We start from the raw sequence: 27,693 nt of genomic DNA on the forward strand, positions 1-27,693 counted from the left end.
AAATTTGTGGCTCTGTGTTCAAGTATTTGAATTCAACTGAGAGGAAGGTTTTTAGTGCCAATTAGCAGCAGACATTCAAACAACAAACGTACGTAATTCAACTTCAGTATCCTTTACTCTTAGAAGAAATTAGGAACATCAGGGGTTTTGCTTCGCTGTTGAGCTTGGATTCTATGTTCAGATTCGTAACGTCATCTACTAATTAGTCAGTCCAAAGGATACACCATTCTCCACTAATATTTTTCCCTCTTTCTCCATGCTCAATAAAGAAAAATAAGAAAAACTTAGAAAAGCTATCCTCCCAGTCTTGTAGGCATTTTTTGCTGGCTGTATGAAGATAAGAACTCACACAAATTTTCCTCCATTGATCAACTTATTCTAATTTTTTGACTGGCAGTAATATAGTTAAACCAGATATTTGCATTTATTCCAGATGAGATAATTTGTTCATTTCCAGACCAACTGATTCATACTAACTTCATTTGCAGGCAATGTGAGCACTTCTGTCATTTACTTCAAAGTTTTTCTCCCAATCAAATCACTCAAGACTTTCAGTCAGGGAGGGGAAAAAAAAAAAAAAAAAAAAAAAAAAGAGGAAAATAGAAAAGGAGAATCTAGAAAGCAAAATGGCAATTCAGGTGAGAAATCAGATCCCACTAATCTTAAATGCTTTTTGTTTACAAATTAAAATCTCAGATGCCACTTACATCTGTATATTTCTTTTTTCCTCTAAATAAACTTGTAGACAATCGATGACTGTGATGTGGCCTGCCATATCCATCACCCTCAGGACTCTGTCAGGAACAGACCCTCAGACCACATCCTCTCTTTCCAGTTCTGGGAAAATTCCTATTAAAATTTAGATTCTGCGTCCTCAGTTCAAGTTTTACTCATCTGTCTCCAACACAACTCTATACTCCACAAGCTTCTGTTTGCTTCTTGGCGGTCTATTTCCTCTAAATCTGAAGTCATAATTTCAGATTTATGACATCATACTAATCTCCATGGTGACAGCATGCCATGGCAAAAACATGGGCTGATAAATTTCATTGAAGGAACAAACAGAAGAAAAGAACCTGGCTGGGGAAAGGAGATGCCAATTTTAAAAACAACCCATGTGAAAAAACTACATCTTAACTCACATGTTAAGAATCTTGGAGTCTGGATCTGAATTTTAAGGCTTTGGGACATGCCTAAAGAAGCAAAAAGAATACAGAATTACTGGAAAAAAGAAAAATTTAGATCAACAGCACATCTATGTCATCACTCCACTGTGAAAATTTTCCTTGAAGTCAGGCAACTGGCATGTGTAATCCTCTGAAGATACATCATCAGCGACACAAAAACAACCTGTATTTGCTTCTTACCAGGCACAGCCAACAGATTTTTTTTTTGTTATTTATTTATTTTTATAAAATCATCATCAGATGTTCCAAAGCAGGAGAGAATAGTCCACCCATTATAAACACATTCAGTCAGCTCTAATGGCCTTCCTGATCAGCTCCATCTCCTGAAGTCTAAGACAGTAGAGCATAAACGCTCTCTGGGAAACTTTCCATATTCCTTAAAACAGTGAGTCATTCAACAGTTGTTTTAAACAGGATCTGAAAGAGTGCCACCAGCAACACTAAGGTCGTCTCTGAGTGCACACTAATGAACCACACAGAAAAAAAGCAGAGATGTTTTCAGCAGATTGTTTAATATTTCTTGACATCTCAGTACATGCATGGCCCTCACAACTTTAATATGGATGTCTCAAAGTCATTAATAGATTTTACCCTCACATCACCCCTGAAAATGGAGTTATCTTCATTTTGCAAATAGAGAAACTAAACTAAGGAGTAGGGGGAAAAAACCCAAACCAATCCAAAAAAAAAAAAAAAAAACAAAACAAACTTCTTTAATGCTACAGAAAACATATGATGAATTAAAATGTGATCACAGATCTCTTGTACCTTGTCATTTGAAACTTTATGAAAACATGATAAAAGGCTAAATAATGTTCGTCTGAAAATATCCAACATTCAGAAGGAAAACAAGTCCAAGTGCAAGGTCCTGCACCTGGATTGGGACAATCCCAAGCACAGAGACAGGCTGGGCGATGAGTGAATCGAAAGCAGCCCTGGGGAGAAGGACTTGGGGGTGCTGGTGGATGAAAAACTGATTATGAGCCAGCAGCGTGTGCTCGCAGCCCAGAAAGCCAATCGCATCCCAGGCTGCATCAAAGGAAGCGTGACCAGCAGGTCAAGGGAGGTGATTCTCCCCCTCTGCTCTGCTCTGGTGAGACCCCACCTGCTAATGGTTTTGAACCGGAAGAGGGTAGATTTAGGTTAGACGTTAGGAAGAAATTCCTAACATCTGTGAGGGTGGTGAGACGCTGGCACAGGTTGCCCAGAGAAGCTGTGGCTGCCCCCTCCCTGGCAGTGTTCAAGGCCAGGTTGGATGGGGCTTTGAGCAACATGGTCTGGTGGAAGGTGTCCCTGCCCATGACAGGGGCATTGGAAATAGATGAGCTTAAAGGTCTTCCCAACCCAAACTGTTCTATGAGTCTACAATTCTATAATGAAAATTATTCTCTGCCTAACCCAGGACAAGATAATTGTGACGCTGTTGTATTGGAGAGCATACAAGATATCTATGTGGTTTGCCACAAATCACCCTTATTACAAGATCACAAAAAGTCCCATTCCTGTCGAGTTTCTGCTCACATTGTCCAAATCTTTGTATAACATAAATAAAGAGACAAGCTTTGTCCAGTGAACTGACAGTCAGAGAACAGCATAGAAGGTTTAGTGCCAGTCTTGCCTTCAGGCCGTGGAATATATTCACTGTCTTCTCAACTCCTGTGCAGTGTTTCTGCAGCCTTAGCACAGCCTCAAAGTTTAGCTTCTTATTTCTGAAGTTTCAAAGTCTTCCATAGCTTTAAAATCACTGTCACATTCTGTTCGAAAACTTCTAGCAAAACAAGAAAAAAATCAGAAAAGCTAACAATAGGTGTCTTATTCATGATGTATGATTTATTCCTGTGTTGAGGTCTATTCTCTCATATAAAAATCAAACTGAAAAATGTATGTTTACACTATGGACAGTCTCAGAATTTAAATACAAAATGGTATCAGTCAAATAAGTATCACTTCATGGAGCTTTCACAGACTACCTGCTGGGCATGGCATAACGAGGTCAGTACTTTGGGGGCAACAGCAAGGAACTTAGACTCTCTTCACCTAGCTATTGCTAGCTAGTTATGATCCTCTGATTTCACATTCATCTTGGCCAAGTAAGCCATCTAAAAATCAGGCCCCCAGGCTTTTTCTATCATTCTCACGGAAAAAAAAAAAAAAAAAAAAAAAAAAAAAGTAAGAATATTAAAGGAGCAATTCTGTCTTCAAGACAGGCAGGGAGAACAGATATCTAGGTGTTTCTGTCTGTGACAGTTTGACAGCAGATTGATGACTTGCCTGGACTGTAGCTTTTAGGCAGGTGATCTGTGGTTTCACCAATCCTTTCCCAAGAAATTAGAGGGAGATAGCAGAAGCATATTCTAATCTGGCTAAACTTTCTGACAACTTCTTTCTGGTTCCAGCAGTAGCCCTTTGCAACTAGAGACAGGAAATTAAAAAAAAAAGTAGATGACTGGAATTCTCTGACTTACATCTTCTCATAAGATGAGAATATCTCACGTCTTATTTTTGAAAATTTGTTACTCCAACTAGGTGCTAGAGAATGATTGCCATAACCAATGGCATGTATGACAGTATCTTGGGCAAATCATTAAAGTTTGCCCGGTAAGACAAGAATAAACTTCATTTAAACCTGGAAATTCAAAGCAATTCAGTGTCATTTCGTTTTCAGCTTTAGCAATCTTGAAGATCTCTCTGAGTTTCCTGGCTTTACTAGAAAAATGTTACTCTTATGCTTTGACAAGTACAAAAATAGGCTGTTGACATCGGATGGCCCATTCAATTTAGGCTGCCTACGTGTCTTCGTAGAACAAACAGCTGCTTTTAGCATGCAGAGATGTGGGTGTGCATGCATGTCCTTCATCCCTCACCTGTGGAAGGATGAGATAAAGCAGCTGACGTTCTCCACTCAACTGAGACTGACGTTATCCCTTAACAAACAGCGAACACTGCACCGGAGCGAGATGCGCCGGGGCTGCCCCTGCCTTGGCCGGCGCACCGGGCGCGGCGTGTCCCGGGTGCCCTCTCGTGGTCCCGCCTGGTACCGGGCTTCCTAGGCGGGAGACACCCAGGCTAGAATGAGGGGCGGGGGGGTAGGTAATTCCCTTCAGCTACAAGCGAAATACAAGAAATTGCTAACTGCGTGTCCCAAAAGTCTTCAAAAACAGATCTCAAAAAATGCTTTCCTTATCTGGCCTGCCAGAGCTTACCACAGATTACAGTGAACAACGGTAAGGTACTGGAGTGGTTTCCACTGAAGTTAAACTCAAAACTCTGCTTAATAATGGCCTCAACAGGCTGAAGCCTCATGTGGTTTCCCAGCATTATGGTGCATATGTACTACAAATAGAATTAGCTTAAAGAGAGGTAGGATCTTATATATGCACTAACCAAGTACACTCATGCACCATCAGCTACAGTTAAGTTTACTTCCCCCACCAACAGTGATAAGGACCTGTGGGCTACAGGGATTCAATGTTCCTATATTCAGCTTGCAAACACACCTTAGCAGAAAACCTAAGGCTGGACAGGCTAGATCCTGGACATCACATCTGTGATTCTCTCTTGGAACTGAAAGACACCTTCCAACCACCTTGCATTGAGGTTCTAGAAAGGAAACTGAGCTTTCCAAAATAAGAAATGAGGAAAAGGCAACTATTAGTGATGACTGCAACACATGGAGCTTTACGTTCAATATTTCAAGAGACAGGATCAGAACACTTCCATCTCAACCATACTATCGTTTCACAAGAAGTCAGTCTCCTAACTCAGGTGTGATGCAAGGTTTTGTGTGTATGTGTCCATATGAACACTCATTAAGCCACACAATTGTTTGACTCGCCAAAGCAAATACAAAAAAATTAGAGCAGAAAAACCCTCCTGAACAAGCTCAAGAAGAGTATACAGTTCGTAAATACTATGCTAGCTTTCTTCTATTTCTTTGGAGAAGTAATGCTTTCATTTGATTTCATTAATTCCTCACAACATTACTTGCATTGAACCAAACAAGAATGGGAATGGGATTTGTATGGCAAACAAACCTCACGAGCCTAACATCACATGTCATACTGCTGCGAAGTGCACTGTGACAAAATCCCATTGCACCCATTTTCAGGGCATGTGGAAAGCAGCTTGACCCTGGCTTGTTCACAAAAAGTAGATCTGGTTTATATGACTATCCATGTCCATGACAGATTCGTGTAACTGTGTAAATAGGTTGGGAATGAGGTCCTCTCTCTTAGAATCTTTCTCACAATAACACCACTCAAAACTGCCTAGTATCAAACTGTCACATCATTTTTGGTGGTAATTTGTCTGTACCATTTCTGCTGTGAAGTCACAAGGAAGGGCAGAAAACAGAAATAGCCTTCTGTAGAGTTCTAGTGATAGTGAGGGTGCTGAAGAACTACTGTATGGCTGATCTTTCCACCAGGTCTTCTCAGATACCCTACAGACAACCCCCAGCTATCAATTACACCTTTTCCTATTTTCAGTAATGTGCAGCCAACTATGCATGCCTATGTTATGCAGAACTTTTCAACCCTTCCAGCCCTATCTTTCTTATTAATCAAAATCACGAAAGCCACAGGATGGTTCCCATCACAAAAGCAGCAGCAATGCCTGCTCTAGTGGAACCTGTAGACTGTTCACCCTTTACAATCTGGCCATCATATTTTCACTTTTCTCTTTGTAATCACAGAAATGTATCTGTTTGATCCTTCTACTCTTCCTTTAAAAAACTTCCTATGCTTTTGCTGGCACCACAGAGCTGTGGGACCAAAAGTCTACACTTCTACCTTAAATTAACTTACTGCTTAAAAAAAAGATTTGCATTCTTATGAGATATAAGTAACATCTTGGCCCAGTGAAATGACGTTTGACAATAGAAAATTATATAATTAGGATTAGGTCTGTATGTGATTTGGTCTAAGAGAGGTCTCTGGAGAATGAACTTTGGTTTTCTGTTTGACACATCCCTGAGGGGAACGACTACATTGAATATGCTCTGCCCAGGGTTTCTGGAAGACTGAGGAAAGGGAATGGAGGAGGTTAGGTCTTGAAGCAGGGGTGTCTTCTGTCGCCACTGAAGTATGCCTCTGGCTAGACAAACATTAGGATAAGGTTTTTAAGGAGCAGGCTGACTTTAGGGAGTTTGAGTTGGCTGTCAGAAAGCATGAGACAGCATTGCACAGTACACTCCTGATATTTTCTGTTGCTCATTCAGCAAGTGACATCTGTTCCTGAAAATATTGCATTAATTCACAGATTCAGCATGTTCTCTAACTGTAAAATTAGTTTTAATATGTTAGAGCCCGTATGCATGCACACTGCTGAGTACAAATGAGTGGGATCTTCTATCCTTCAAATGAAGGATATTGTAGATATCATGGGAGGTTATTAGTACCTGCATAAGCATGGAATTTAAGTATTTGGATAACATTAAATCCTTGATGTGCTCAGTTATCAATCTGATATCCTTATGTCCCTGTTTTACAAGAATTACATTTGGTTAGAGTGTCCCTTCTGTTTCCTCCATGCTCCAATCGCATGGTACTAGGACAGATGTTTAAGTAATTGGGAGAATGTTTATTAGGGGATTTTTTAGATAAAGTTTCAAGTCACAGGGGAATAGGACATTAAGCAGCTTATTCACTTTTGTGAACATTTAATGACGTATGATCACAGTGATGGGAGACACTGCAAAAATCAGAGCTAGAGATAGCCATATTAGCAAAAGCATGAGAAAGGATACAAAAGAGAAAAATAGATTCATGTTTTTGTTTAAAAAATAAAGAAGTTTTTTACTTATAGATTTTAATATAAGGTAACATTGCAGTGCAAAAAAGACTTTCTCTCTCTTGCACAAACTGTTACAGAATTCCTTGTGAGGTATACAAATGATAGAGTGAAGAAGAAATGAGCTTAGCTCCAACTCAGGCTAATAAATACTAGTAATCTTTCACCTCAGGATACTGGCATGCTAGAGATTAAAAGTTTTCCAATGAATTTTGGTTCTTCACCCACTTACATCCCACCTTACTTTGGCCCAAATTACACTTGGTGGATTCAATTCATCCCAGGCATATTGCTGCAGGCTTCAGAGAAATTTCATCGGCCTGCTGTTGAGTTCAGGGAAAACTATTTGTATTCAGTATATTCTCACTCTCAAGACAAACTTGAGCTCACAGCAGCTCTGAGCTGTACTTTACGAGCAGAAATAAATGTTAGTGGGAGAAAGTGAAAGGATGCTGAAAAGTGATCTTAATGGTTTAATCCTGGGAAACTACAAAAATTCATTAGGCTCTGTGAAATGATCCCTGGGGGTAGGAGGACAAGAACACTACCAGAAGGATTTCTATCCTACATTTTTCCAGTTATTAACCAATGCCACATTACCTGCCAACCAGTGCGCTCCCAGCAACTGTCTCCCCCTGTGGAAAACAAGTTAGCGTAGCTCCACTGGAATCAGTGAAAATAATTTACACCAGGGGAGGGTCTGGCAGCCTTCTCCCAACCCTCTTCCCCACTAATTTCCTCATTCCTTCCATATTCCCTTTTTCCTTCCTTCCTTTCTTTTCTCCTTCCATCCACATTTTCTTTGGGAAGGAAAGGGGAAAGGATTTTCCTTTGACAGATCTGGTCTTGTCACAAGACCACATTGGCACACAACAAGCGTCATATGTAGACTACTGCACACACGGAGCAAGAAGAAAGATAAAAATGGAAAAGTTGCTACAAATTTTTCCTAAAGGCCTTGGATCTGCTGTAATCACCAACAAAATAAGTATCACAACTAATCCTGTGCAGTGGCTCTTACATGTGATTGGAAAACTGGCACTATCACTATCTCATATTTGCCCTTTCTCATGACATCAATTAAAGTCTTATGATGTTTTTTTTTCCCCTTAGAACCACAGTAATTACTTAATGATCTTTTATTTCCTTTATGAAAGCTAAGTTTCAAGCCCTTGTACTTGTAGAGAAGAGCTTGAAAATGGGACTTGAGGGAATTTTAAAGGCTCTGTAAAAATACCCTCAAAATTCAAATAAAAAGAAGGAAGAGAGTTTATTATTGTTGATGTTTTAATTCTTAAGCCTTAAAACTGAGCACAAAAGTATCTCTGCAAAAAGAAATAAAGTGCTAAAACTACAGATGCTAACAGGTGTCATATAAATAAGATTTTAATCCTATTAAGACTGGTTAGAAATGTTTTCAAAAGGAAGCTTTATGCTTTCCAGAACTACATTTTGCACAGGAAGCACCCAAACTCCTACCAAGTTGTAATTGCAAATTTGGTGTTGCTGCGCTTTCCCGACAAGAGTTGTGATCTCATCCACAACCTCTTCTATGAGATATTTTCTCTCTCTGAAGGCATCAGAGCTACTACAGTTCCCAGATCACTATCATGGCACCTCCAACAGGAGATACTGATGTATGAAGTGGACTTACTAATGGAGACCAGAGCAACAAAAGAGGTGGTCATAAAAAATAAGTCTTAAGTAGTGCCCTGAAACAATGCAACAACTTCGAGCCATTAACAATCTGTCCTAAAATAAACCATGAATTTCAGGATGACTTGACAAAAAAAGTTTATTTTTTTTTCCCTTGGCAAAAGTGATGCATTTCCACAGAAAATATCAATTTTGCTGTAACCACAAGTGTCTGTCAAATCATTTCAACAGAAAAGTTTCCAACCAATGCTAATCATTAGTCACTTGAAAATGTACACTAAAACAAAGGACATTTTGGTGTACATCTGCAGCCAATCAACAGACTAATTTGAAACAAAAGAAGTCCATATACAGTTGGAAAAACAATAAGACCAGCCAAACTGAGTCGCTGCCAAGAATGTAGCCTTGAGGGAACATCTGAATGACACCAAGATATGTTGTTCTATACTAATCTTGGGAGAACCTCTTGTGATTGTACTGAATTTCTGCACTGTGTCGTACTTTTGCACTCTATCACAGTTTTGCAATGTTTAGGGCTACCTAAACCTATGACCACCCAACTCCATCTATCCTGTTCCTCAGTGGCTTTAATCAAGGGAAATTCATTCTACAGATGAACCTCTACAGAAAGAAAAAGAAAAAAAAAAAAGACAAGAAACCCCCCCACACACCTTTCAACTAGAACAAGCTTTATGGTTCTCAAGAAGAGAACAGGCACACACTGGACATGGCACCACTGCAAAACCCTGAGACATATTTAATGTGTCTTGCCTGACCTTCTGTTTAGAAGAATGGTTAGTTTAGCAAAAAATCCCAACAAGGCTCCACTGACGTCCAGTTGCACGGCACACAATATCTTACAGCAAGCAACGTGAAAACCACTCAATCAACAGCTCACTTGCTTTGCTGTTGTACTTCTTTTTGTCTTGGAAATCATTGATGATACTGCTGTTCTGTACTAGTTTATAAAGAGCACTAGAACAGACATATGAAGACAGAATATAATACTGAGAAAAATCAAATACAATGTTTAACTACAATGGGTATCCTTCCCTTTTGGCTATAGTAAGGGTAGAAAAATACGCTGTGTCTGTAGATGTTCCACAAAACTTCTCAGCCTAGTATTCCCCATGTGAATTGAAATCATTTCACATGTAACTCACGGCACAAATAATTCAAAATCAAAAGAGAGAAGAAAGCAGCACCTGACCTAGAAAGGAACTAGCTTTTATTTTCAACTTTTAATGACAGTCTAAATACTTTTAAAGTAACAAAGTAAAAATTGAACAGCACAATGGAGTAAAAGTTACATTAGCATCCTAAAATGTTAGTTATGAAAAAATAAATGTCTTAAAAAAAAGGCCATTGTTTGAAAAAATAACCAAACAACATAAAATATCTCACATGAGAGTTCAAAATTTCTTCCTTGCTCATGTCATTCTAGCCAAACAGAGATTTGCTTAACTAATAAGCAGAATGATTGGCAGCCTCTTTTCTTCCTCAAAGATACCAAAGATGCAAACAAACAGGAAAACTTCAACCAGCCTAGTCAGGAAGAAGGAAGATGAGTGTATATGAAGTATCCATCTAGAAGCTGCAGTTGCATCTCAGGGAGAAATTTATTCAAAACCCATCACACTGCATATAGGAGGTCTATAACCTTTTGGAGTACTGACATGTAGTGCACATCCATCTATAAGGGCCTAGCAATGTTATATTTATGCACTGAGAAAATAATCACAAATGAGACCTCGACAGTCTGGAGAGTTGGGCAGGGAGACATTTAATGAAATACAACAAGGGCAAGAGAGTTGGGCAAGGGAGACATTCAAAACCTGCCTGCATGCGTTCCTGTGTGATCTACTCTAGGTGGCCCTGCTCTAGCAGTGGGGGGTGGACTAGATGATCTTTTGAGGTCCCTTCCAACTCCTAACATTCTGTGATTCTATGTAATACTGTCAGAAAAGGAGACCAAACATCAGAACAGCCGTTATTTTCCAAATGAAATCATCGTTCTAGCATGGAAAAAGAAACTCTCAATGTCACTCAGTTTCCAAAACAGGTCCCATGAATTGCAAGACGATACTAAAAAACGTGGCTCTTATTGAAACGGATTTCAGCCCAGAACTTCTGTGAACAGTTTGATAGTAGGACACTGACAATTTCATTTCCTGGAACAAGGAGGATGCATTACAGGAATATTACAAAATTCAGACATGTTAATTTTGAGAATCAATTAAAACTTGTCCTTCAGTTTGACAGCATTAGGGTAGCCAGTCATGAGGATCATGTTTCTCAAGTTCTCATAGTTTAGGCCACTCTCCAGTGCTGCTGAGGTGGCTGAAAAAAATCACTGTGTCAGGAACCATGAAACATGCCAGCCCTGTTTTTTAACTCCTCTTCCAAAAGCTGCCTTCTTGTCTCTTCCCTTCCTTTTTCCCATCCCAAAATACTGTGATTCACCACCTCTCAAGTGGCATTATTCATGGGACCTGGCAGGATCGATCAAATACTGAAAGTCTGCTTTGCTATTTTGAGACTAGTGATTGCACAGGAGCAGCATGTGGGAGCACAGGGAAGAGATCTGATGAAGCTCTGCCCAACAGCAGTCTTTGAATCACAAATCGACTTTGCATTCAAATCAGCCAGGATTTACCATTTATCAAGGTCTATAGCAGTTTGGAAAGGAGGAGAAGAGTTGGGAAATATACACACATTTACAAGAACAACTTCCAAGAGAGCAGCTCCCAAATAACATTCTCCTTTATAACCTGATTGAAATAATCATCACACAGTCAAGCACAGTTAGTTGGTTACACTCAAAGCAAAACATGCTTCCAGCTGTGAGAGATAATTACTGTTTATTGACTGGCTTTTGAGGACTTTTATGCTATATTTAGTTGTAGGATGGTTTGGGTTTTTTTATTTGCATCACAAGCATTGATGAAAAAAGGCTGTTGCTTAGAGCAGTCAGCTGTCTTCTGATGATTAACCTCTTATTTCACTTCAGAATATGTTTCACCTGCAAATCTGCTGGGGCTTCAAGATTAATCCTGCTCAAACTCTCATAAGTGCTGTCTTGAACCAGTAATAGCACGTTGTTCTTCTGTAGTGGCTTTTTCATTTGAGTACCTTCACAAACACCAAAAACGACAGTTAATTATAACCATCTCACTATAGAGGGAAGCTTTTAGAAGCAGCCGTACCAGCCTGAACTAATATTCTATCTAGTTAGTTGTTCTTACTCCTTACAGTGGCCAGCACAGTTGCTCCAGAGGCAGAATCAGAAACCAGAAAATAAGCACAGAAAAGTCTATAAGCCCTTCATCTCCAGTAGTTACAGTAGTAGTATGGTTATGCCCTTAAGCCAGGAATTTTTAAATCTCTTCCAGGATATTTTTCTTGAATGCAGTTTCTGTTAGCCTTTATCTTTATCCCATTGGTTCTGTAGATGAAATGAGCAAAGCCCAGAGAAGCAGCTTCAAGTGTGACTCAAGGTCTGTGAGAGCACTCAAGGAAACTGACTGTCCAGGCTCTACTTTCAGTGTCATCTTCCACTCTGGTGTGATGTGAGGACAATACAACTGGAACTATGCAAAAAAATGCAGTGGCAAACAGTAAAGGTCAGGCTACAGCTATAGTGCCACAACTTTGGCAGTTTCAGACACAGGAAATGGAAAGGCACAAAGAAGGAGCAGTGAATCAAAATAATTAAAAAGTTTTGTTAAAATATTCTTTCTTAAACAGAGATGTTTTTCCTTGGAAGTGGGCCTGAAGTTTCAGTCACCTAAAACCAAAGCATTTAATTTTGAAGCAAACAATGTCGCAACTGAAGCGCTGAAAACATTTTTTTTTCTTATTTTGTTTTGTTTTGCTGAATTGCTCCCAAGATTGTTTTCAAATAAATCCAAAACAGTTCCCATCTCCCCCCAACCTGTTTAATATATTCATTAGTGTCCCAAATGGACTAATCACAACCTGCCAACTGCAAAACTCATCCCCTGTCTGTACAGACAAGTTGATTACGTTTCTATACAGCTCTGTGGAGGACATATGCAGAATTAAAATAGTCAGAAAGCAGCAACTAGATCAAGCAATAAGAATGTTGACTGTAAAAGACACAGGACCACTGGGTACTAAAGAGATGGAAAAGCAAAGATTACCCATGATTTTGAGGATTATTGGAATCTATAGGAAGAGTCAGAATTTATTATGTCCTCTTTGCAAATTAGGCATTCAGAGCCAGACAATATATTGAAAAAATATATTTTTAGTCATATTGCTATCAGCAGGGTAACCTCACAGTAGTCCACCGTATATTCTACATTCCCATGCCTGTATACAGCCAGGAAAATACAGAGAATTAACGAGTCATCGATTTAGGGCTACTATGAGGAAAAGAAAAAGGTTGTGATCTTTACTTACAGGAATTATCATCTGCACCAAATGCAAAGATGGGAGCAATAAACAGAAGAAAGAGTTACAACACAGCCTTCTGGCTCTTAAAAGTGACAAATAATTTCGTTTGTTTTGCAGAAGATTTAAGCATCAGACAAATAGGGACCTAAACTTCCCTTACTGTTAAGATTAGGATCCAGTCTGTCATCTGGTTTACTGTGGACAAAGAGGTTTATTATCAAACTATAATCTCAATTGTAATTTCCTGTTTGAGGGCTCAGGCAGCAAGCAGGTCTATGAACTACGTACTGTTTTGAAAAGAATTAAAGTTGGCCTAATTCTGCCTCCCATTGAATTTAATGGAAGACTTATTGTTAACTTCAGTGGGAGAAGGATTAGATCAATCATGAGTGCTTTTGAAAATCATATCCTAGGGTCGAGTGAGATCAAAAGATCCTTAACACTATGAAAATTAATGTATTATTAAAATTACTGGAGTGTTCAAAATCAGATTCAAATTGATTTGTAAGGTAAGGGCACTTGTAGGGTAATGCATCATAATGTTTAAAATTAAGGAGAATAAGCAGACGTTTATAATTTTAAGGCAGAATACACTTGCAAATAACCACCTTGTCTGAATTCACGCATGCTTGCACAAGTCACTGTCACTGAAGAAAATAAGGTGGAACTTGAAGTCAACGGGTAGTTATGATTGTTCTAGCAGAGAAATACATGCAGCTTTGCAATAGTATTGCTAAGAGTTGAAAGAGGCAAAAGCCGTAACGCATGTTCTTTAAGATTATCCATAAAATTCATTCCAATCAGTTGTATCCCTCTTTAGCAAAGCTTGAAAGAATAAAAGCAAGCTAAAAGCTCAGTGGGTTTTTTTTTCCCTCTCTAGTGTCATAGCACTGTTCAGTCCCGGTTTTCTAACAACTGGTAGCATCAAAAGAAAGTCTTAACTGTGGCCTAACAGAATATGTCAGGTAGAGTACTGATGTCTTTCTCCACTGTAAGACAAAAGACGGTGTACTGGCTCCACCACTTAGAACTTCTCCCATCTGTCTGCCAACCTTGCAGTTTTGCAGGTGCTATTTCCTCAGGTTCACATCATCTTTTATTTTTTACTTCTGAGGTTGCTTAGTTTTCTATCTATGGAAGAAACCCTAGAATGGGTTAAGAGTTCATAGTCTTCCTTTTGTACCAAACAAAGTCAGCTTTCTGCAGGGAAGAGAAAGCTATAACGTCCCTTATGGTTACTGAATTTTATTGTAAAAGGTTTTATCTTCTTTGTGAGGCACCCTCTTCTCTATTGCCCTAATTACATTCTCATTGAAATCGGCTGCAAAGATCTGACCTCGACACAAACAGGAACAGGATCTGCAGTAATCAGTAATTAAGGCAAGTACTTATATTCTTGGGGGCAGAGAAAAAAGGCTTTCACATTTACCCTTCACATGCATAAAGCGGCTAGCTGGTGTGGGGGCTTTGCACACTTCAGGAGATTTATCAGTGAATGCTCTTGCAGCTGTGATAACAGCACATCAGTAATGACTTATGCTGTCTACTGGTGAAGGGCAATATGCACTTCAGTACTGTTAATAAGATACTGCGTTATAATAAATCCACCCCACTGATTGTTTGCTCATTTTCAGTCATAGTCTCTGTTTTGCTCCCCACCCCTAAAATCTACAGGGCAGATGTGCCAGCAAGGGAGTCATTGAAATGTTATGAACATCACACCACATCACTGCTTTAAAACCTGCCCCAAAAAATCTAGTCTAAATACTGCATGTTATGCTCTGGCACTTATTTGATAAAACCTGTGAGAGGAATTCATTATATTAATCCTATTTGGAGTAGGAAGGTGCTCACGTCATCACCAGTAACCTCTCCTCAAATCACCAAGAAATGAAAAAGCCTGGAGAACAAGCTATTTTCACAATTAGAGATCAAAGCTGAAATTACATGTAAGAGTGCCTGTGTGTCTCCATAGGAGGAACAAGAGAAGGGAAAGCTGGCTTTACTGCTTGTTCACGCTGTATCTTGCCTTTTAATAAATTACTTGTACTAATTCCCAGTGAAGTAAACTAAACCAACTCCCATTGTCTTAAATAATTAATCTAGTCCAGGAAATAATTTCAGAACTTTTCAGCACCACTAAATTAGCTCGAGAAGATGAAGAAAGAAAAGAAATTACCCAAGAAAAACATTAAAAGTAAATTCCATCTTCTGGTTTTAATATGAATGGTAGGATGTTAGCCTGTGACTTGGAAAAACTGGTTTCAGTTCCCTGTGCTATTTAACTTAACAGAAAATTTTTAAAGGAGGAACTGAAATTCAAGTATCTTCAATACAGCAACTACCTTCTCACAGTTGGGGCACTTTTTTAAGCACAGCACATCTATAGCCTGTGGACTATAGCCCCACATACTGTACTGCATCACTTCACCATCAAATGTTGTGTAAACTGGAATAGTCCTTCTCCACACATTTTTCTCATGAATGCAGAGGCTGCTGCTGTGCTCTATGTGGAGCCTAGTCTGAGATACCCTGACTGATATCCTGGTAGGAGCCAGGCCATGGAGAAAATGTACAATCAGTGTTCACGTTCTGCCTAGATCCACATAGAGGTCCATCAGATTGCACTACCATAACATAACAGAAGCCATTCAGGACATGTATTACTTAATGTGAACAAAATCTTCACTAGTGAATGTGTCTGTAGGACTAGCTATGCAAATAAGGGGTTAGTCTTGCATTTGGGCATCTAAATGTCCCCTCTGTCCTAAAGTCTTTTGTATTTATCAGTCCAGAGCTCAGTTTCTCCCATCAGGAATGGAGATACTACAATTTCCTAAACTAACAAAACTGACACAAAGACAAACATACAAAAAAAAATAAAATTCTGAAGTCCTGAGATGTAAACAAATGTTAAATTTATATCAGAGAGAGAAATAAACTTAAAAGGTGCACATCTCTGTTTCTGTGTGAACCTCCATGAACTTCCCCCTTGGATTATGCCTTTCTTACTGTGTTTACAGGAAACTGAAAAATGATTGTGTGGAAGAATACTACTTCTTAAACACTTCAGATTGCAGATACTATAACAGATAGCTTAACAGATATTTTAATGCCTCTCTGACTAACGCTGTATTTCCTAGTAAATGTATAAATATATCATTGTTAAATAAACAGTCCTCTAACTTCTTGTAATACACACAGCTGCAAAAACCTGTTTGCTCAAATGTCAGGAAGAAACACAGAACTTTCTGCCTTTTCAGATATTCCCATATCCTTAGGCAATTTATCCTTAAGCTTGATATAGTATATATGTCTTTTTCCTTTAGTTTGGTTTTTTTTTTCATCATTGGAAATGGATTTCTTTTTTTAAACTTTTATGGCGCATTCATTACAAATGTTTTGCTCTTTCCTCAGAGATCTTTGACTAGACAAAGCTTTTCACAAGGATTTTAATTAAAGCAAAGAAGGTTGGAGGTCAAGGTTGACAATCACAGGTGTCAGCCTCCCATGATATCCACAAGTTAATTATCTGCAGACAACTCCACTGTACTTTGTCAGTTTAAATCTATGTGTTGCCTAAAGTGTCTGAACTGTATTGCGTTTCAAAAAAAAACAAAACAAAAAAAAAGCAAAAAAAAAACCACCACAAGAAAAAACATATGTAGGACCAAAAACCGACAAAAGCCATTCAGAATGAAAGATGGCCCTAAATTAAAGCCTTGATCCAGACTCTTGACTGCTGCTGCAATTCAGATCCAAATCTCTTCACTCAAAATCTAGTGATAGGAGACATACAAATATTTTAATACATATAAAACACACATAACTTCTTGCCTGGCTTCTTTCCTTAGAATGAATGAAATCAAAATCCCAAGTCCAAACTCTCTATAAAATCTGGAAATCTTTTATCCAGCTCCAGACTCTGACAGTTTTTCCACCCTATTTGAATCCTATGCCAAATAGGGATTAAGGCTTCTGTTTTCCAAGTTGCCCAAGATTTAAATGCCCAGATGTCATTGAAAGGAAAAAAAAAAAAAACACACCACCACCCAAAACATGCACCCACAATAATCATAACCAACCCCCCCACTTCCTTAGACTCATTGCAACGTTAGAAGAGTTGCTGCTTATCTGTTCATTAAATAGCACATGGTTGCAAAGTTTTATTTCTTACTACTGTGCAGTATAGATGTCATTATTAAAAAGGGGTTAATTTCACTAAATACTGATAATTTTTTTCTAAGTAGAAATTTTAAGAATGATGAATTCCAAAGACAAGGGGAAGCTCTCATCTGTTTTAGATGAGATGGTCTTTGGACCAAAAAGAGAGAACTACAAACGTTTTTAAGTTTAGTTGAGCTGTAGAATTTTAACACCACCTGATCAGGACAAGGCTGTGAATTTTATCTCACAAGGTATTCACATTTTAAATACACAGTCCTGCCATTGCCTATCCCAAAAGTCTCATCTCTGCCACAGAAATGCAGGTCAGAGCTGGGAGTGATGGGACTGAAGAAGGGGAAATGGAACAGGAAGAAAAGCGTGTGGGACGGCTTAAGGCTCTAATCCTGGAGCATCCTCTTTCACCAGCTCCAAAAGTTCATGCATAATACTCCCCTTGCACAGCCCAAGAGGATATGGCTGACAAATTCCAGGTGCAATGAAAACCTTTGGAAAGCATCTCAAGAAAGCAAATCCTTCCATGAACTCTGGTTCTTGACCTCTGTCTTCCCTTTAGAAAGCTGAGCAAGTATCTTACAAAAATTAATCAGGATCCATTTTTCTGGTGTAAATAATGAGCGGTAAGAAAATTATAAATGTTTCCAGCAGCAGAAATACAGGAGTTTTCTGCAAGAGATAAGCCAGGCACTGTTTTTGCCAGATGCATAGAGAACACAGTGGCTGAAACAAGCTCCAGCTTTTAATATCCGCTAATATATTTCAACAAAATTCTTTCCTTTCTTTGTATTTTGTTTTCAAGAAAAAGCTAAACAGCATCTTTGTACTAATATACAGATTGTCAAATAGAGTTTTAAATAGATGCAGGGTGCTTTGAGCTGGATTCTAAAAGCAGATGGGAACCAACATAATTGTTGGAAAATGAGGTTGACGTTCATATTTCCTGACACATATATACGAGGGCAGACTGCAGCATTCTGCTCCTGCTGAAGAGCTGGGATTTGGGCCAGATAGCTGCAACAGTCAGGTTGAGAGGACGTAAGGCAAAATGACGCCATGCAAGGGAACTATAGCATGACTTCCATGATCTAGTGCAAAGATAGGAATACTACTACTTCATTGCTATTATTTAGCAGAAAAAGAATCTGGATTTCTTTCCTCAGATGCTGAACTCTTAGACTTTTCTCTCTGCTTATCAAAGCCCCTGGGACCCAGGACTGCCTACAGCTACTGAAAGTCCTGCTAGTTTCAACCTCACAGTGAGAGGATTTGAAGCTCCGTGCATTAAAGAATTTAATGAAATATAAAACATTTTAACAATGGAAGTCCAAGTTCTTTTCCTTCATCCATTATTTTAATTACCACCACTTTCTTGAACAAGTTGGAGAAAAGGCTATTTACCCTGTTCCGGGCCAGTGTTTCAGTACAGATTATCCCTTGCAGAAAATAACACAAGAGCGGTGATGTCTTTCTGTGGCTATATGTGCCAGCTACCTCATCAAGACAGGATGAAAACAGGCAACATCAAAAATCTATTTTGTTCAGGTACGTTTTGCCTCAGGAGAAATTTTATTGGGCAGAAGGTGCCTACAGTGCTTAGAAACTGGGTCTTACATGCTTCTCTTAACCAGAGGCTCCCAGAGGAACTTTTCTACTCTCACACTTTTTGCCATCTGCCTCACAGTCACATGAGCAGTGTGTTCTTCCCATCAACCAAAATTCCTCTTTGTGCTCATAGTCTTTATGAGCACCAGATGTTCTTGGGTCTCACTAGGCCTAAGCCATACAGATACAGCTGGCAGCAATCTAATTAGGCATAAACAGGTCTCATCTCCCCTTAAACAGCCATTCATCTTATGACCAACTGGTATGTTCAGACACCTTAAAATTTTCAACTGGCTAGTTAACTCGCTTTAGTGTGAGAAAGAAGGTGATGTATATGTGCAGGTTTATATGAAGTCCTGCTTTTCTGTAGATGTCTGGCCTTTAGGACACATGCCGAGACCATGAACATGCACCATAGACTCAGAAACCTACACTTTTCTCTGTTAAAGCAATGCACATGTACCTCCAAATTCAACCCAGTGATCTATAATCTGGGCTACCTTGTTATGGTTTTATCTCAGCATCATCTTACTATGAATGCTACAAATATATGGACTTACTCATAAAAAGGTTTACCTGTTGATTCCATTTGGGTAGGAATCATCTTTTTCTTCCATTACTCTTTGCTTGTTTCCTTTCCTTTGAGGAGACCTTTCATTTTGCAGACACACCACTTCACAAACATGCTTCTCTCTAGTTTGCATGATGCCCTTTCTGATTGCCACATTTCTGACACAGAGCTGACACCACCTGAACTGCCTCTTTGGTCAGGACAGGAACAAACGACGTTTCATCCCCTGAGCATGAGGATGGAGATGGGGCATTGCTGTGTATTCCAGTAGGCCTGATCAAACACAAACGTAAGCTCTACAAACCAGAGATAAGGAAAAAAATAAGTTGTTCTTTCAGAGCTCTGTGTTTCATACAGAGCAGCACACTAGGCACTCCCAGTAGTTTGCTGGATCAGAGATTTGATGTACCTTATCACTGATGCTGTGTTTCTGCATGACAACTGTGGCATTGAATTATTTCTGCTACTTTAAGATGACCTGAAGAGTGTACCCGTTCACTGAGCAAGGCAGTCCTTGCCACTGGTTATTCAAACTTTTATTATTTCAAAGCTGACTCAACATAAACCACTTCTGTTTAAAAGGGTCTCTGAACTCAACTAGAAGCCTTAGCTACTGTAGACTGCAGTCTTTCAGGTGAGGCAGACTGTCATGAGTGCATGAAACATACACTGCAACCCTTCCATGTGGTCATCTTAAATGAAAAAATTTCTTTGAAGCACTGTCTTTATTTAAAATGCTAATTATGTCACTTCAGCTACACTGAGAGTGTTATAGAACCTGAGGGAGAAGCAGGTGCCCAGTCAACTCGCTATCACAAGTGAGCTTGTATCAAGAGTATGCCAAAGGCCTAAGGTACCAGGACCAGCTCTGGAAATCCATCAGCAACCAGCTACAGGGATAGTCCAGCCACTTATCCTCCACTAACATTTAGATCAAGAGCCACAAGGAGCTGCTTAGAAATCTCTAAATTATTCTAACCTTAGGGTGTTCTGCTTGATTTTTACACTGTGGAGGACCGGAGTACGTGCTTCCCAAGATAACAGAAAACCTTGCTTAAATTTCAGAGCACCTGTGGACAGAAAGTGGTGGGATAACTCCTCTATTGCATTAGCCTAATGAGCTGAGTTCAGCTGACTGCAGAACTCGGTGTCCCACTACACCCTCCTGACATCTCAATCTTTTGAACAAACTCAGCAAAACTCTTGGCACATAGCAGAAACCATAGGTATCTGCAAACTAAACTATCTGTCAGCAGGTCCAATCCTTGTTTTTCCTTTGAGGGACTGATTTTCAAAAATTTCCGATGTGACTTATTCCCTTACTGAGAACAGGACCTAGAAACCAGACAGGCAGTGGATTGAATATATCTCATTTTTTTTTTAATTACATACACCTTGGTTTCCTGTTGCATCCCATTTCTTCTAGCCATTTATTCTGTTGTTTTTACTGTTCTAGTGTTATTTATACTGGAAAAGTACAAAGAAAGGCGTAATAGCAGAACAGCAAAGCCTATTAAACCCACATCCAACACGTGTAAACACCTGGATGAAATTTAAGGAACTGAAAAATTAGGACTGGAGTGCTCAAGCCCTGAATAAAACAGGAACAAGAGCTGGCCAGACGAAGTTCCAGCACTACATTTTTCCACTGGGAAATGGCTTTCACTGAAGTGTTCCACCGGAATTCATTTGTTCAGAGAGAGATCAGCTTGCAAGCTGACTCCTTCCTTACCTTTAATCCCAGAAGTCTTCCTTCCCACGTGACAGGGAGACAAAAGCCTGGAAGCAGCCACAGACCAGCCTTCAGCTCTTCTGTAGGTTGGCTTCATCGCTGCCACCTCTCAAAGTTGTCTGGGATCCCAGGCTTCACTGCAGATCAGCCTAGGCTCTGCCAGCTTCTTGGCAGATGGCTATGGGCCTGGGAGTCCTCAGAATATGAGCCTCTCCACATGGCTAGTTCCTTTGTGGTTTTTTCCCAAAGATCAGAGACTGGCTGAAGGCTGAACCCTTCAGAAAAAGACAGGTAATCCTAGCTGCAATGCAGGTGCAGTTTCAAAAACTGAATGTTTATCGGAACAGAAAATTTCATGACTGCTTAAGTCCAGCAGAGAAAAACCCCAAGCCCCTCGCTCTGTCACAGACACAGAGATGTAAAAATTTCAGTAGATAAGGACACAGAAAATACCTTTTCCTATGGAAGTCCCATAATGGGAAATTTCTTGCCTGTTGCAAGTCATATTTTGACCATAGCAATATGAGAGATGAAAAGTCTGAGCATGGGGTGTAGAATATGAGCAATTTGTCTGCTCTCATGACTAGATGGTTGCTGATTGCCTGCAGTAACCTGTCTTTCAGCCTACACAAATCCTCTCTGGCTGAGCAGTGTGAGTGTCAGTGCTGCTCATCCTTTTAGGAAGATGTGGTGTGAAAGCAGGACACAAAAAACCAAAAACAATCACCCTTCAGCAAGTGAGGCTGAGGAGTGACCCTGAACTTGAAAAAATGCTTGTGAAGTGAAAAAGCTTCTATTGTGACAATTCAAACATTCGCAGGTAAGTGCAGGCAATCTGAATTCCATTTCAAGGTTAGAGGAGTTTGCATAAATGATTCTCCTTTAAGGGAGATCAGAATAAACATAATTTAGAGAACTTAAGTATTTATGACTGGAAACAAGCCTGTTTGTTAATTGTTAACTGATGAACTGAATCCTGGGTAAGGTCATGTTTTGAAATGAGATATGGAAAAGCAGTAAAGCAGATTTAACAGCCCTAGGAAGAAAAACTCCTGAAATATCAAAACAAAAAGGAAAAAAAGAGATGGAAGTCGCTTAGGTCAGGGTTAGTGCTTGATGAGGACAAGTGGAATACAAGAAAGTTTTTAAAGCATGTTTTCCTTTCCTGTTAAAGTAATCATCTATTAATTAACTCATGTGATGGACTACTACCATCATGTATGCCCGCATCCCAGAATTAGAGCTGGGTAAGTATTCTTCTTTCTCCTGTAACATTTGGAAAGTTGCATAAACATTGACTAATATAACTCTGGTATTGAAAGCAGTCCTGGGCAATGAGAGGGGCTCGGACAAAGAAAAGTGCTTGCCTTGAATAGGTGTTTGGGGAGAAAACAATACTCCCAAGCAAGCAGGAAATCCAAGCAATGAATCTGCTCAAGAGCCTCAAACATTCTTCTCTCTCCCTGTTGTTGACTTGGCTAACAACAACAATGAAGATTATGCTTCCCCTTCAAGATACAGAACAAATTATTCCATGATAAGAAACTGCACCAGCTGAGGACCTTGTGGAGAGAGATAAAAGAAGAGAGCAACAGAGCTGAGATCTTCAAACCAAAAACCTAAATCTCTGCCTGAGTTGATTTTAGTCATCCTAAGGGGGACCAAACAAAAAGACTTTCTAAAACCCCTCTGCAGTTACTGTTACTGCTCCAAACGAGGAGTGGAGAACTGAATCCGTGGACCAATTCTGGATGTTACTGGAAAGGAAACAGTGAAGTGGACTCATGCTAACGTTACAGAGGATGGACACATGCATTTTATTCTTTTTGTATGGATTGAGTTTCTGACTTTACCAAATGCATTTTATCTTCTCCTGATAAATACTGCTTTGTAGCTGTGTGAGCAAGAGGCCCCAGGGAGGATGCGCTTATTTATTTCAAGTTTCTGCACCAAGGCTCAGCCTGATTTAGAACACACTTGGGAGGCAGCCTAAATATTTTGATTCTGACCATTTCTGCTGTCACTAACCACCTGAAAGCTTATAATTACAATGACAGACATCTGTCCAAATCAGATGCTATTTCCTTTCAGAAAATTACCCTATCATCACAGGGAATACATCTAAATCAAATAAAAACATTCGCACAGTTCTGCATCAGTACAGACAAGACTCAACAGCATCTTCCTTTCCCACCCCTGAGGATTGCTGGTGCATTGCTTTTGCATCTTTCCCAGTCTTGCTAGAGCTTTGCCTTCTCTCCAAGTCTAAGGGAACTGTAATCTTAGCTCATTCTTGCCCAGGAAGAGAATACACTTTTTTGCAAGTAACCTACTAGCAAGCTCTGTCTGGATCAGAGTCCCATTTTTTAAGATATATTGGCATAAAAACTTCTGTCTGGCTGCCTGACAAACTGATTCCAAACTGGGAAGACAATGCAATGCAGGGCAGAGACACCTAAGATGGTTTTCTCTGCGAGCTAACATGGGAACCAGAAGTAGGGTTGACTCCCAGCTTACATCTCTGCTTGGAAATGTAATGCTGTGTGTAATATTCCCCTGAGCTGGTGCTGCTAACTTCATGTCTCTGTGCTGTACTCCCTGGCTCAGTACAGACATAGAAATGGAGAAACAAGCTTCCTTCAAATGCTGTATTACCACAGATAGTGTTCAAATGGCATTCCCACCCTCCAGCTGGTCTTTGAGTCAAGATCTCTACAGAGGAGGAGAGGTGTCCTAGAAGAAGATATTCCCACAGGGCATCAGCTGAAATCCCAACTCTCCTGCCCTTAGAAAGCCCTCTCATAAGGTATCATCTCATGGGTCGGAAGCACTGGCAGCCGGTGATCAATAAATCATACCCTATAGTCTCTTTAATACAAGTCTCGCTCCTACCTCTTAATAAATGAAAACATTATGTTTCCTTTAATATGAAATGCATGAAAGTGTGCCATTCATAAAAAGATTCAATTAAACATATGAAGCATATCCTGCTGTGACCCACATTTCAGTAACAATGTGATCTTCTTTTTTGTGTGGCAGTGGGACTTGTTCAGGCAACTTTTGGTGGGTTTTTTTAATTTTTTTTTTTTTTTTTTTTAAGCACACATAATCACCTCATTCAGAAAACCTGGTCAAACCTTTAGGACTAAATCTACGAACACAAAATAATTCTTAAGTGCAAAAGTAGTAAACACAACTATTTATTTGAATAAAAGCTGTTGAATAAAATGTTTTCTCCTTGAAGCAGAAAAAAAAGTCCCTTTTCTTCCTCTTAATGGAAAATATAAAGGAGTTTTGCTTTAGGCCAATTAGACCAGAAGGAATAATGGGGAAATTGTTCACAAGAGAAAGAGCCTCCTTTTCCAGGCTTTTCTCCTCTAAATAATTGTATTCAGGTCTGAATGTAAAAAACTAAAATGTTATTTTAAGAGTTGATTTTGCAGAAGTATTTTAAACATCTTTTGCCATCTTTAATTTCAACAGTCTAAGACAGAAAAATGAGCAAATAAAGGAAACTGATTCATCACAACAAGGGAGTCCAACATCACCAACTAGAAAGAACAGTCTACAAACGTACTACCTCGCTTTCAAATTAATCTCTTGCACTGTTTGAAATCACAAAAGTAGTTATTTCACTGTCATGGAAAAGCTTTAGCCTAAGCAAATAGATTTCACTGAAAACACTCAAAGCAATTACTGAATATTTGTTTTTCTAATACCTTTTCTGAAGAACAGGATCATTTAATTAGGGAATTAGATTGAATCCTAGCTCACTGACGTTGATGGAAGTCTGCTACTCACTCTGCTAATGCCAGGGTTTAATCTTCAGATCTCAAAAGGACTGCCTATTTGCTTAAACTTAAGCAAGTACTTAGGTATGCTGCTGCATTGGGTCATTAACCTCCAGGTTTTTTATAAAGTTCTGTAGAACTTTCTAAGGGGGTTAAAAAGTATTAATGAACTTCTAGAAATGGGAAATTGCTTCCTGTTTAATTCCCCATTGAATGCTAGTGCCCTGCTTTCCGTTGCGCAGAGAAACTGTAAGTGATGTCTTTTTGGTTGGTTCTTTCTTACCAACTCCAATCAGTTAAAGGATTTATCTCATTTCTGTGGAAGATGTCACTCTTAACTGACACATGCTTACTACAAAAGCAGAGCACACCCAGACAGAAAACCAACAGCTCCTAATAAACTCCAGATAAATGAAGACTCTGCAACACTTCTCCTCTGCAATCCAAACTATCACGAGCAGCTCTGACTTACTCCGCTCTCCCATCACGGCTTCCCACAGAAAAAAAGCCTAGTGCCAGGTCACCATTCCAATCTGCTCATCATGAAGTAGCCTTCGGGTACTATAGGTATATGTTTAAGACCTCTTCCAAAGCTGCAGGATGAAAGTCACATTGTCAGCAGCGATGACGCACTAGCACAATACGCCTTCGTTTACACAAAGGCAAAGCTCAGCTGCGCACGATACAGTTTTCCTGTAGGACAGTCAAAAATTTCTCACAGAAGCTAAGACAGGTTTTACCCCATCCCAATCTGTACACAAAGCACACTTCTTTAACTTTGCCCTTTTCTCTTTCTACCACAAGAATACAGCTGTGGATTGTTTTGAAACCAAACCCATACAAAATGGTACAAATAATAGCATACACATGTATCCTCCAGGGGAAAAGCTGAGAGACAAAACAACACATAGCAGACATCAGCTGCATCGCCTCTTACAGCCTGCACCACGCTTAGAGGCTGACAGTTGCAAGAGCCATGGAGGCGCGAAGCACCCTCCTCCACAAACAGGCTGTTCAGCCTCTATTAAGATTGGTGACTTGGAACCAGAACGCATTGTCCATGACAAGGATTTAATACTGAAAATGCTCAGAAGTCAAGATAACTGAGCATTATTAAAAGAAGCCATATCACTTTCATACATGTGCAACACCATTCCACACAGCAATTGTCTCGCATGAGAGATACAGCCCAAAATAAATGCTCAAGGATACCCCTATTTGAACACCAACCTGATTACAGCACACAGGTGATCAGATTAGCTGTGGGCAAGTTTCTCCCAGGCCTTTCTGTCAGAGCCAAAGCGTTTGTTCACAGGATGCTCAGTGACTGCTTGCACTGTCCAGACTGGGGTACAGCACAGCACAATTGTGAAGTTTCAGTGAAACCCCTCATTTTACCATACTTCTTTGACATGTTCCTTTAGCAAGCACCAAAGACTTTTATCCTCGCACTGCAAAATCAACACAAATAAACTGTGCTTGGGGAAAAGTTTAAGGCAGAACAAGGTCTTAATACCTGTTGGCATGAGAATACTTGATATGCCTGCTACAAATGTTAAACATTTCCAAAACTAAAGCATAGCTATTATGAAATATCTGTCAGCATAAGTCTAGGTGCTACTAGTGTTGAAATGTGTAATAACAACAGATCAATATCTAATAAAACTAAACCAATGTCTTTGGAAAATATGTCACAATATTATTAAAAATTCATTAAATAGCTTTTAAAACTCTAGCAAAAGTCTTTGATATGTCATTTTAGTGTACATAGCCTAAAACTCAATAATAAGAGAAGATGAATGATAATTCAGTCACAAATCATTCTTGAAATGCCTTATTTTTGACATGGGGTGTAAGCAAATCTCGGCATTATCTCACAAGCTTTATTCAGCATTGCTGTGAATTAAATGAAAAGGTTACTACAAAAGGCTAAGGCAAGGACCTATTACACACCTCAGTTGAACTAAGACACATGAGAAATTCTTGCTGGAGTTTATTTTTAAAAATAAGCACTTACAATCATAACAAGTGAGGTCTTGGGAAAAATATAGTTTATTGCCCTCAAAGTTCTGAGAGAACCTGCTGGAAGTAGACTGCGTTTCTCAGCTTCAGCCCATGGCTAACAGTCTCCAAGAACACGACACCAAAGAAATTACCTGCTATTTGTGGGAGCTTAGCGCAGCATTACGCATGCTGAGCAGGCTAAGGACTGCTCCCAGCAGAAGAGTATGTCCTGCCACGTGGACACCCCTGGTGCATGGAGAGGGTCCTGGAACAGAGAGAGACGCAATTTGTATGAGAATGGAAAGCCAACCTAAGAGACTGTCAAGCCTGCCCAGGCAGTCACAGCAAAGTTAAACACTGGAAAATTTGCTTTAAGGAATTTCTCTTTTCAAAACCAGAATGGGAGAAATAGTCGAGTTTATTTTTGTTTGCTTCTCTGGTAAGCTAACATTCACATTAAACTATATGAACACAAGCATTCAGTATTTAGGGCCTTTTATACCATTTTGATCGTCTTTTTTAAAATGTGGGCATTCACTGTCAGCCAGCTACAGTTACACATATATGTATAATTGCCACTCTGCTCTTTGCTATTCAGTATTTTAAGGTCATCTACAGCATTAATCCTGTTTCATATTTTATTAAGCTACCATTCTCTTCCACCAAAAAATGTTATGTTGATCTCCTAAACCCCCTCCGGCTCCAGCTGTAATTCTCTTCCACCACGGATTTAGTCTGTGGCTCATCATTACAGCA

Source organism: Leptosomus discolor, chromosome 1 (genome assembly GCF_034619465.1).
Source record: "Leptosomus discolor isolate bLepDis1 chromosome 1, bLepDis1.hap2, whole genome shotgun sequence".
In the NCBI taxonomy this organism is placed as follows: Eukaryota; Metazoa; Chordata; class Aves; order Leptosomiformes; family Leptosomidae; genus Leptosomus; species Leptosomus discolor.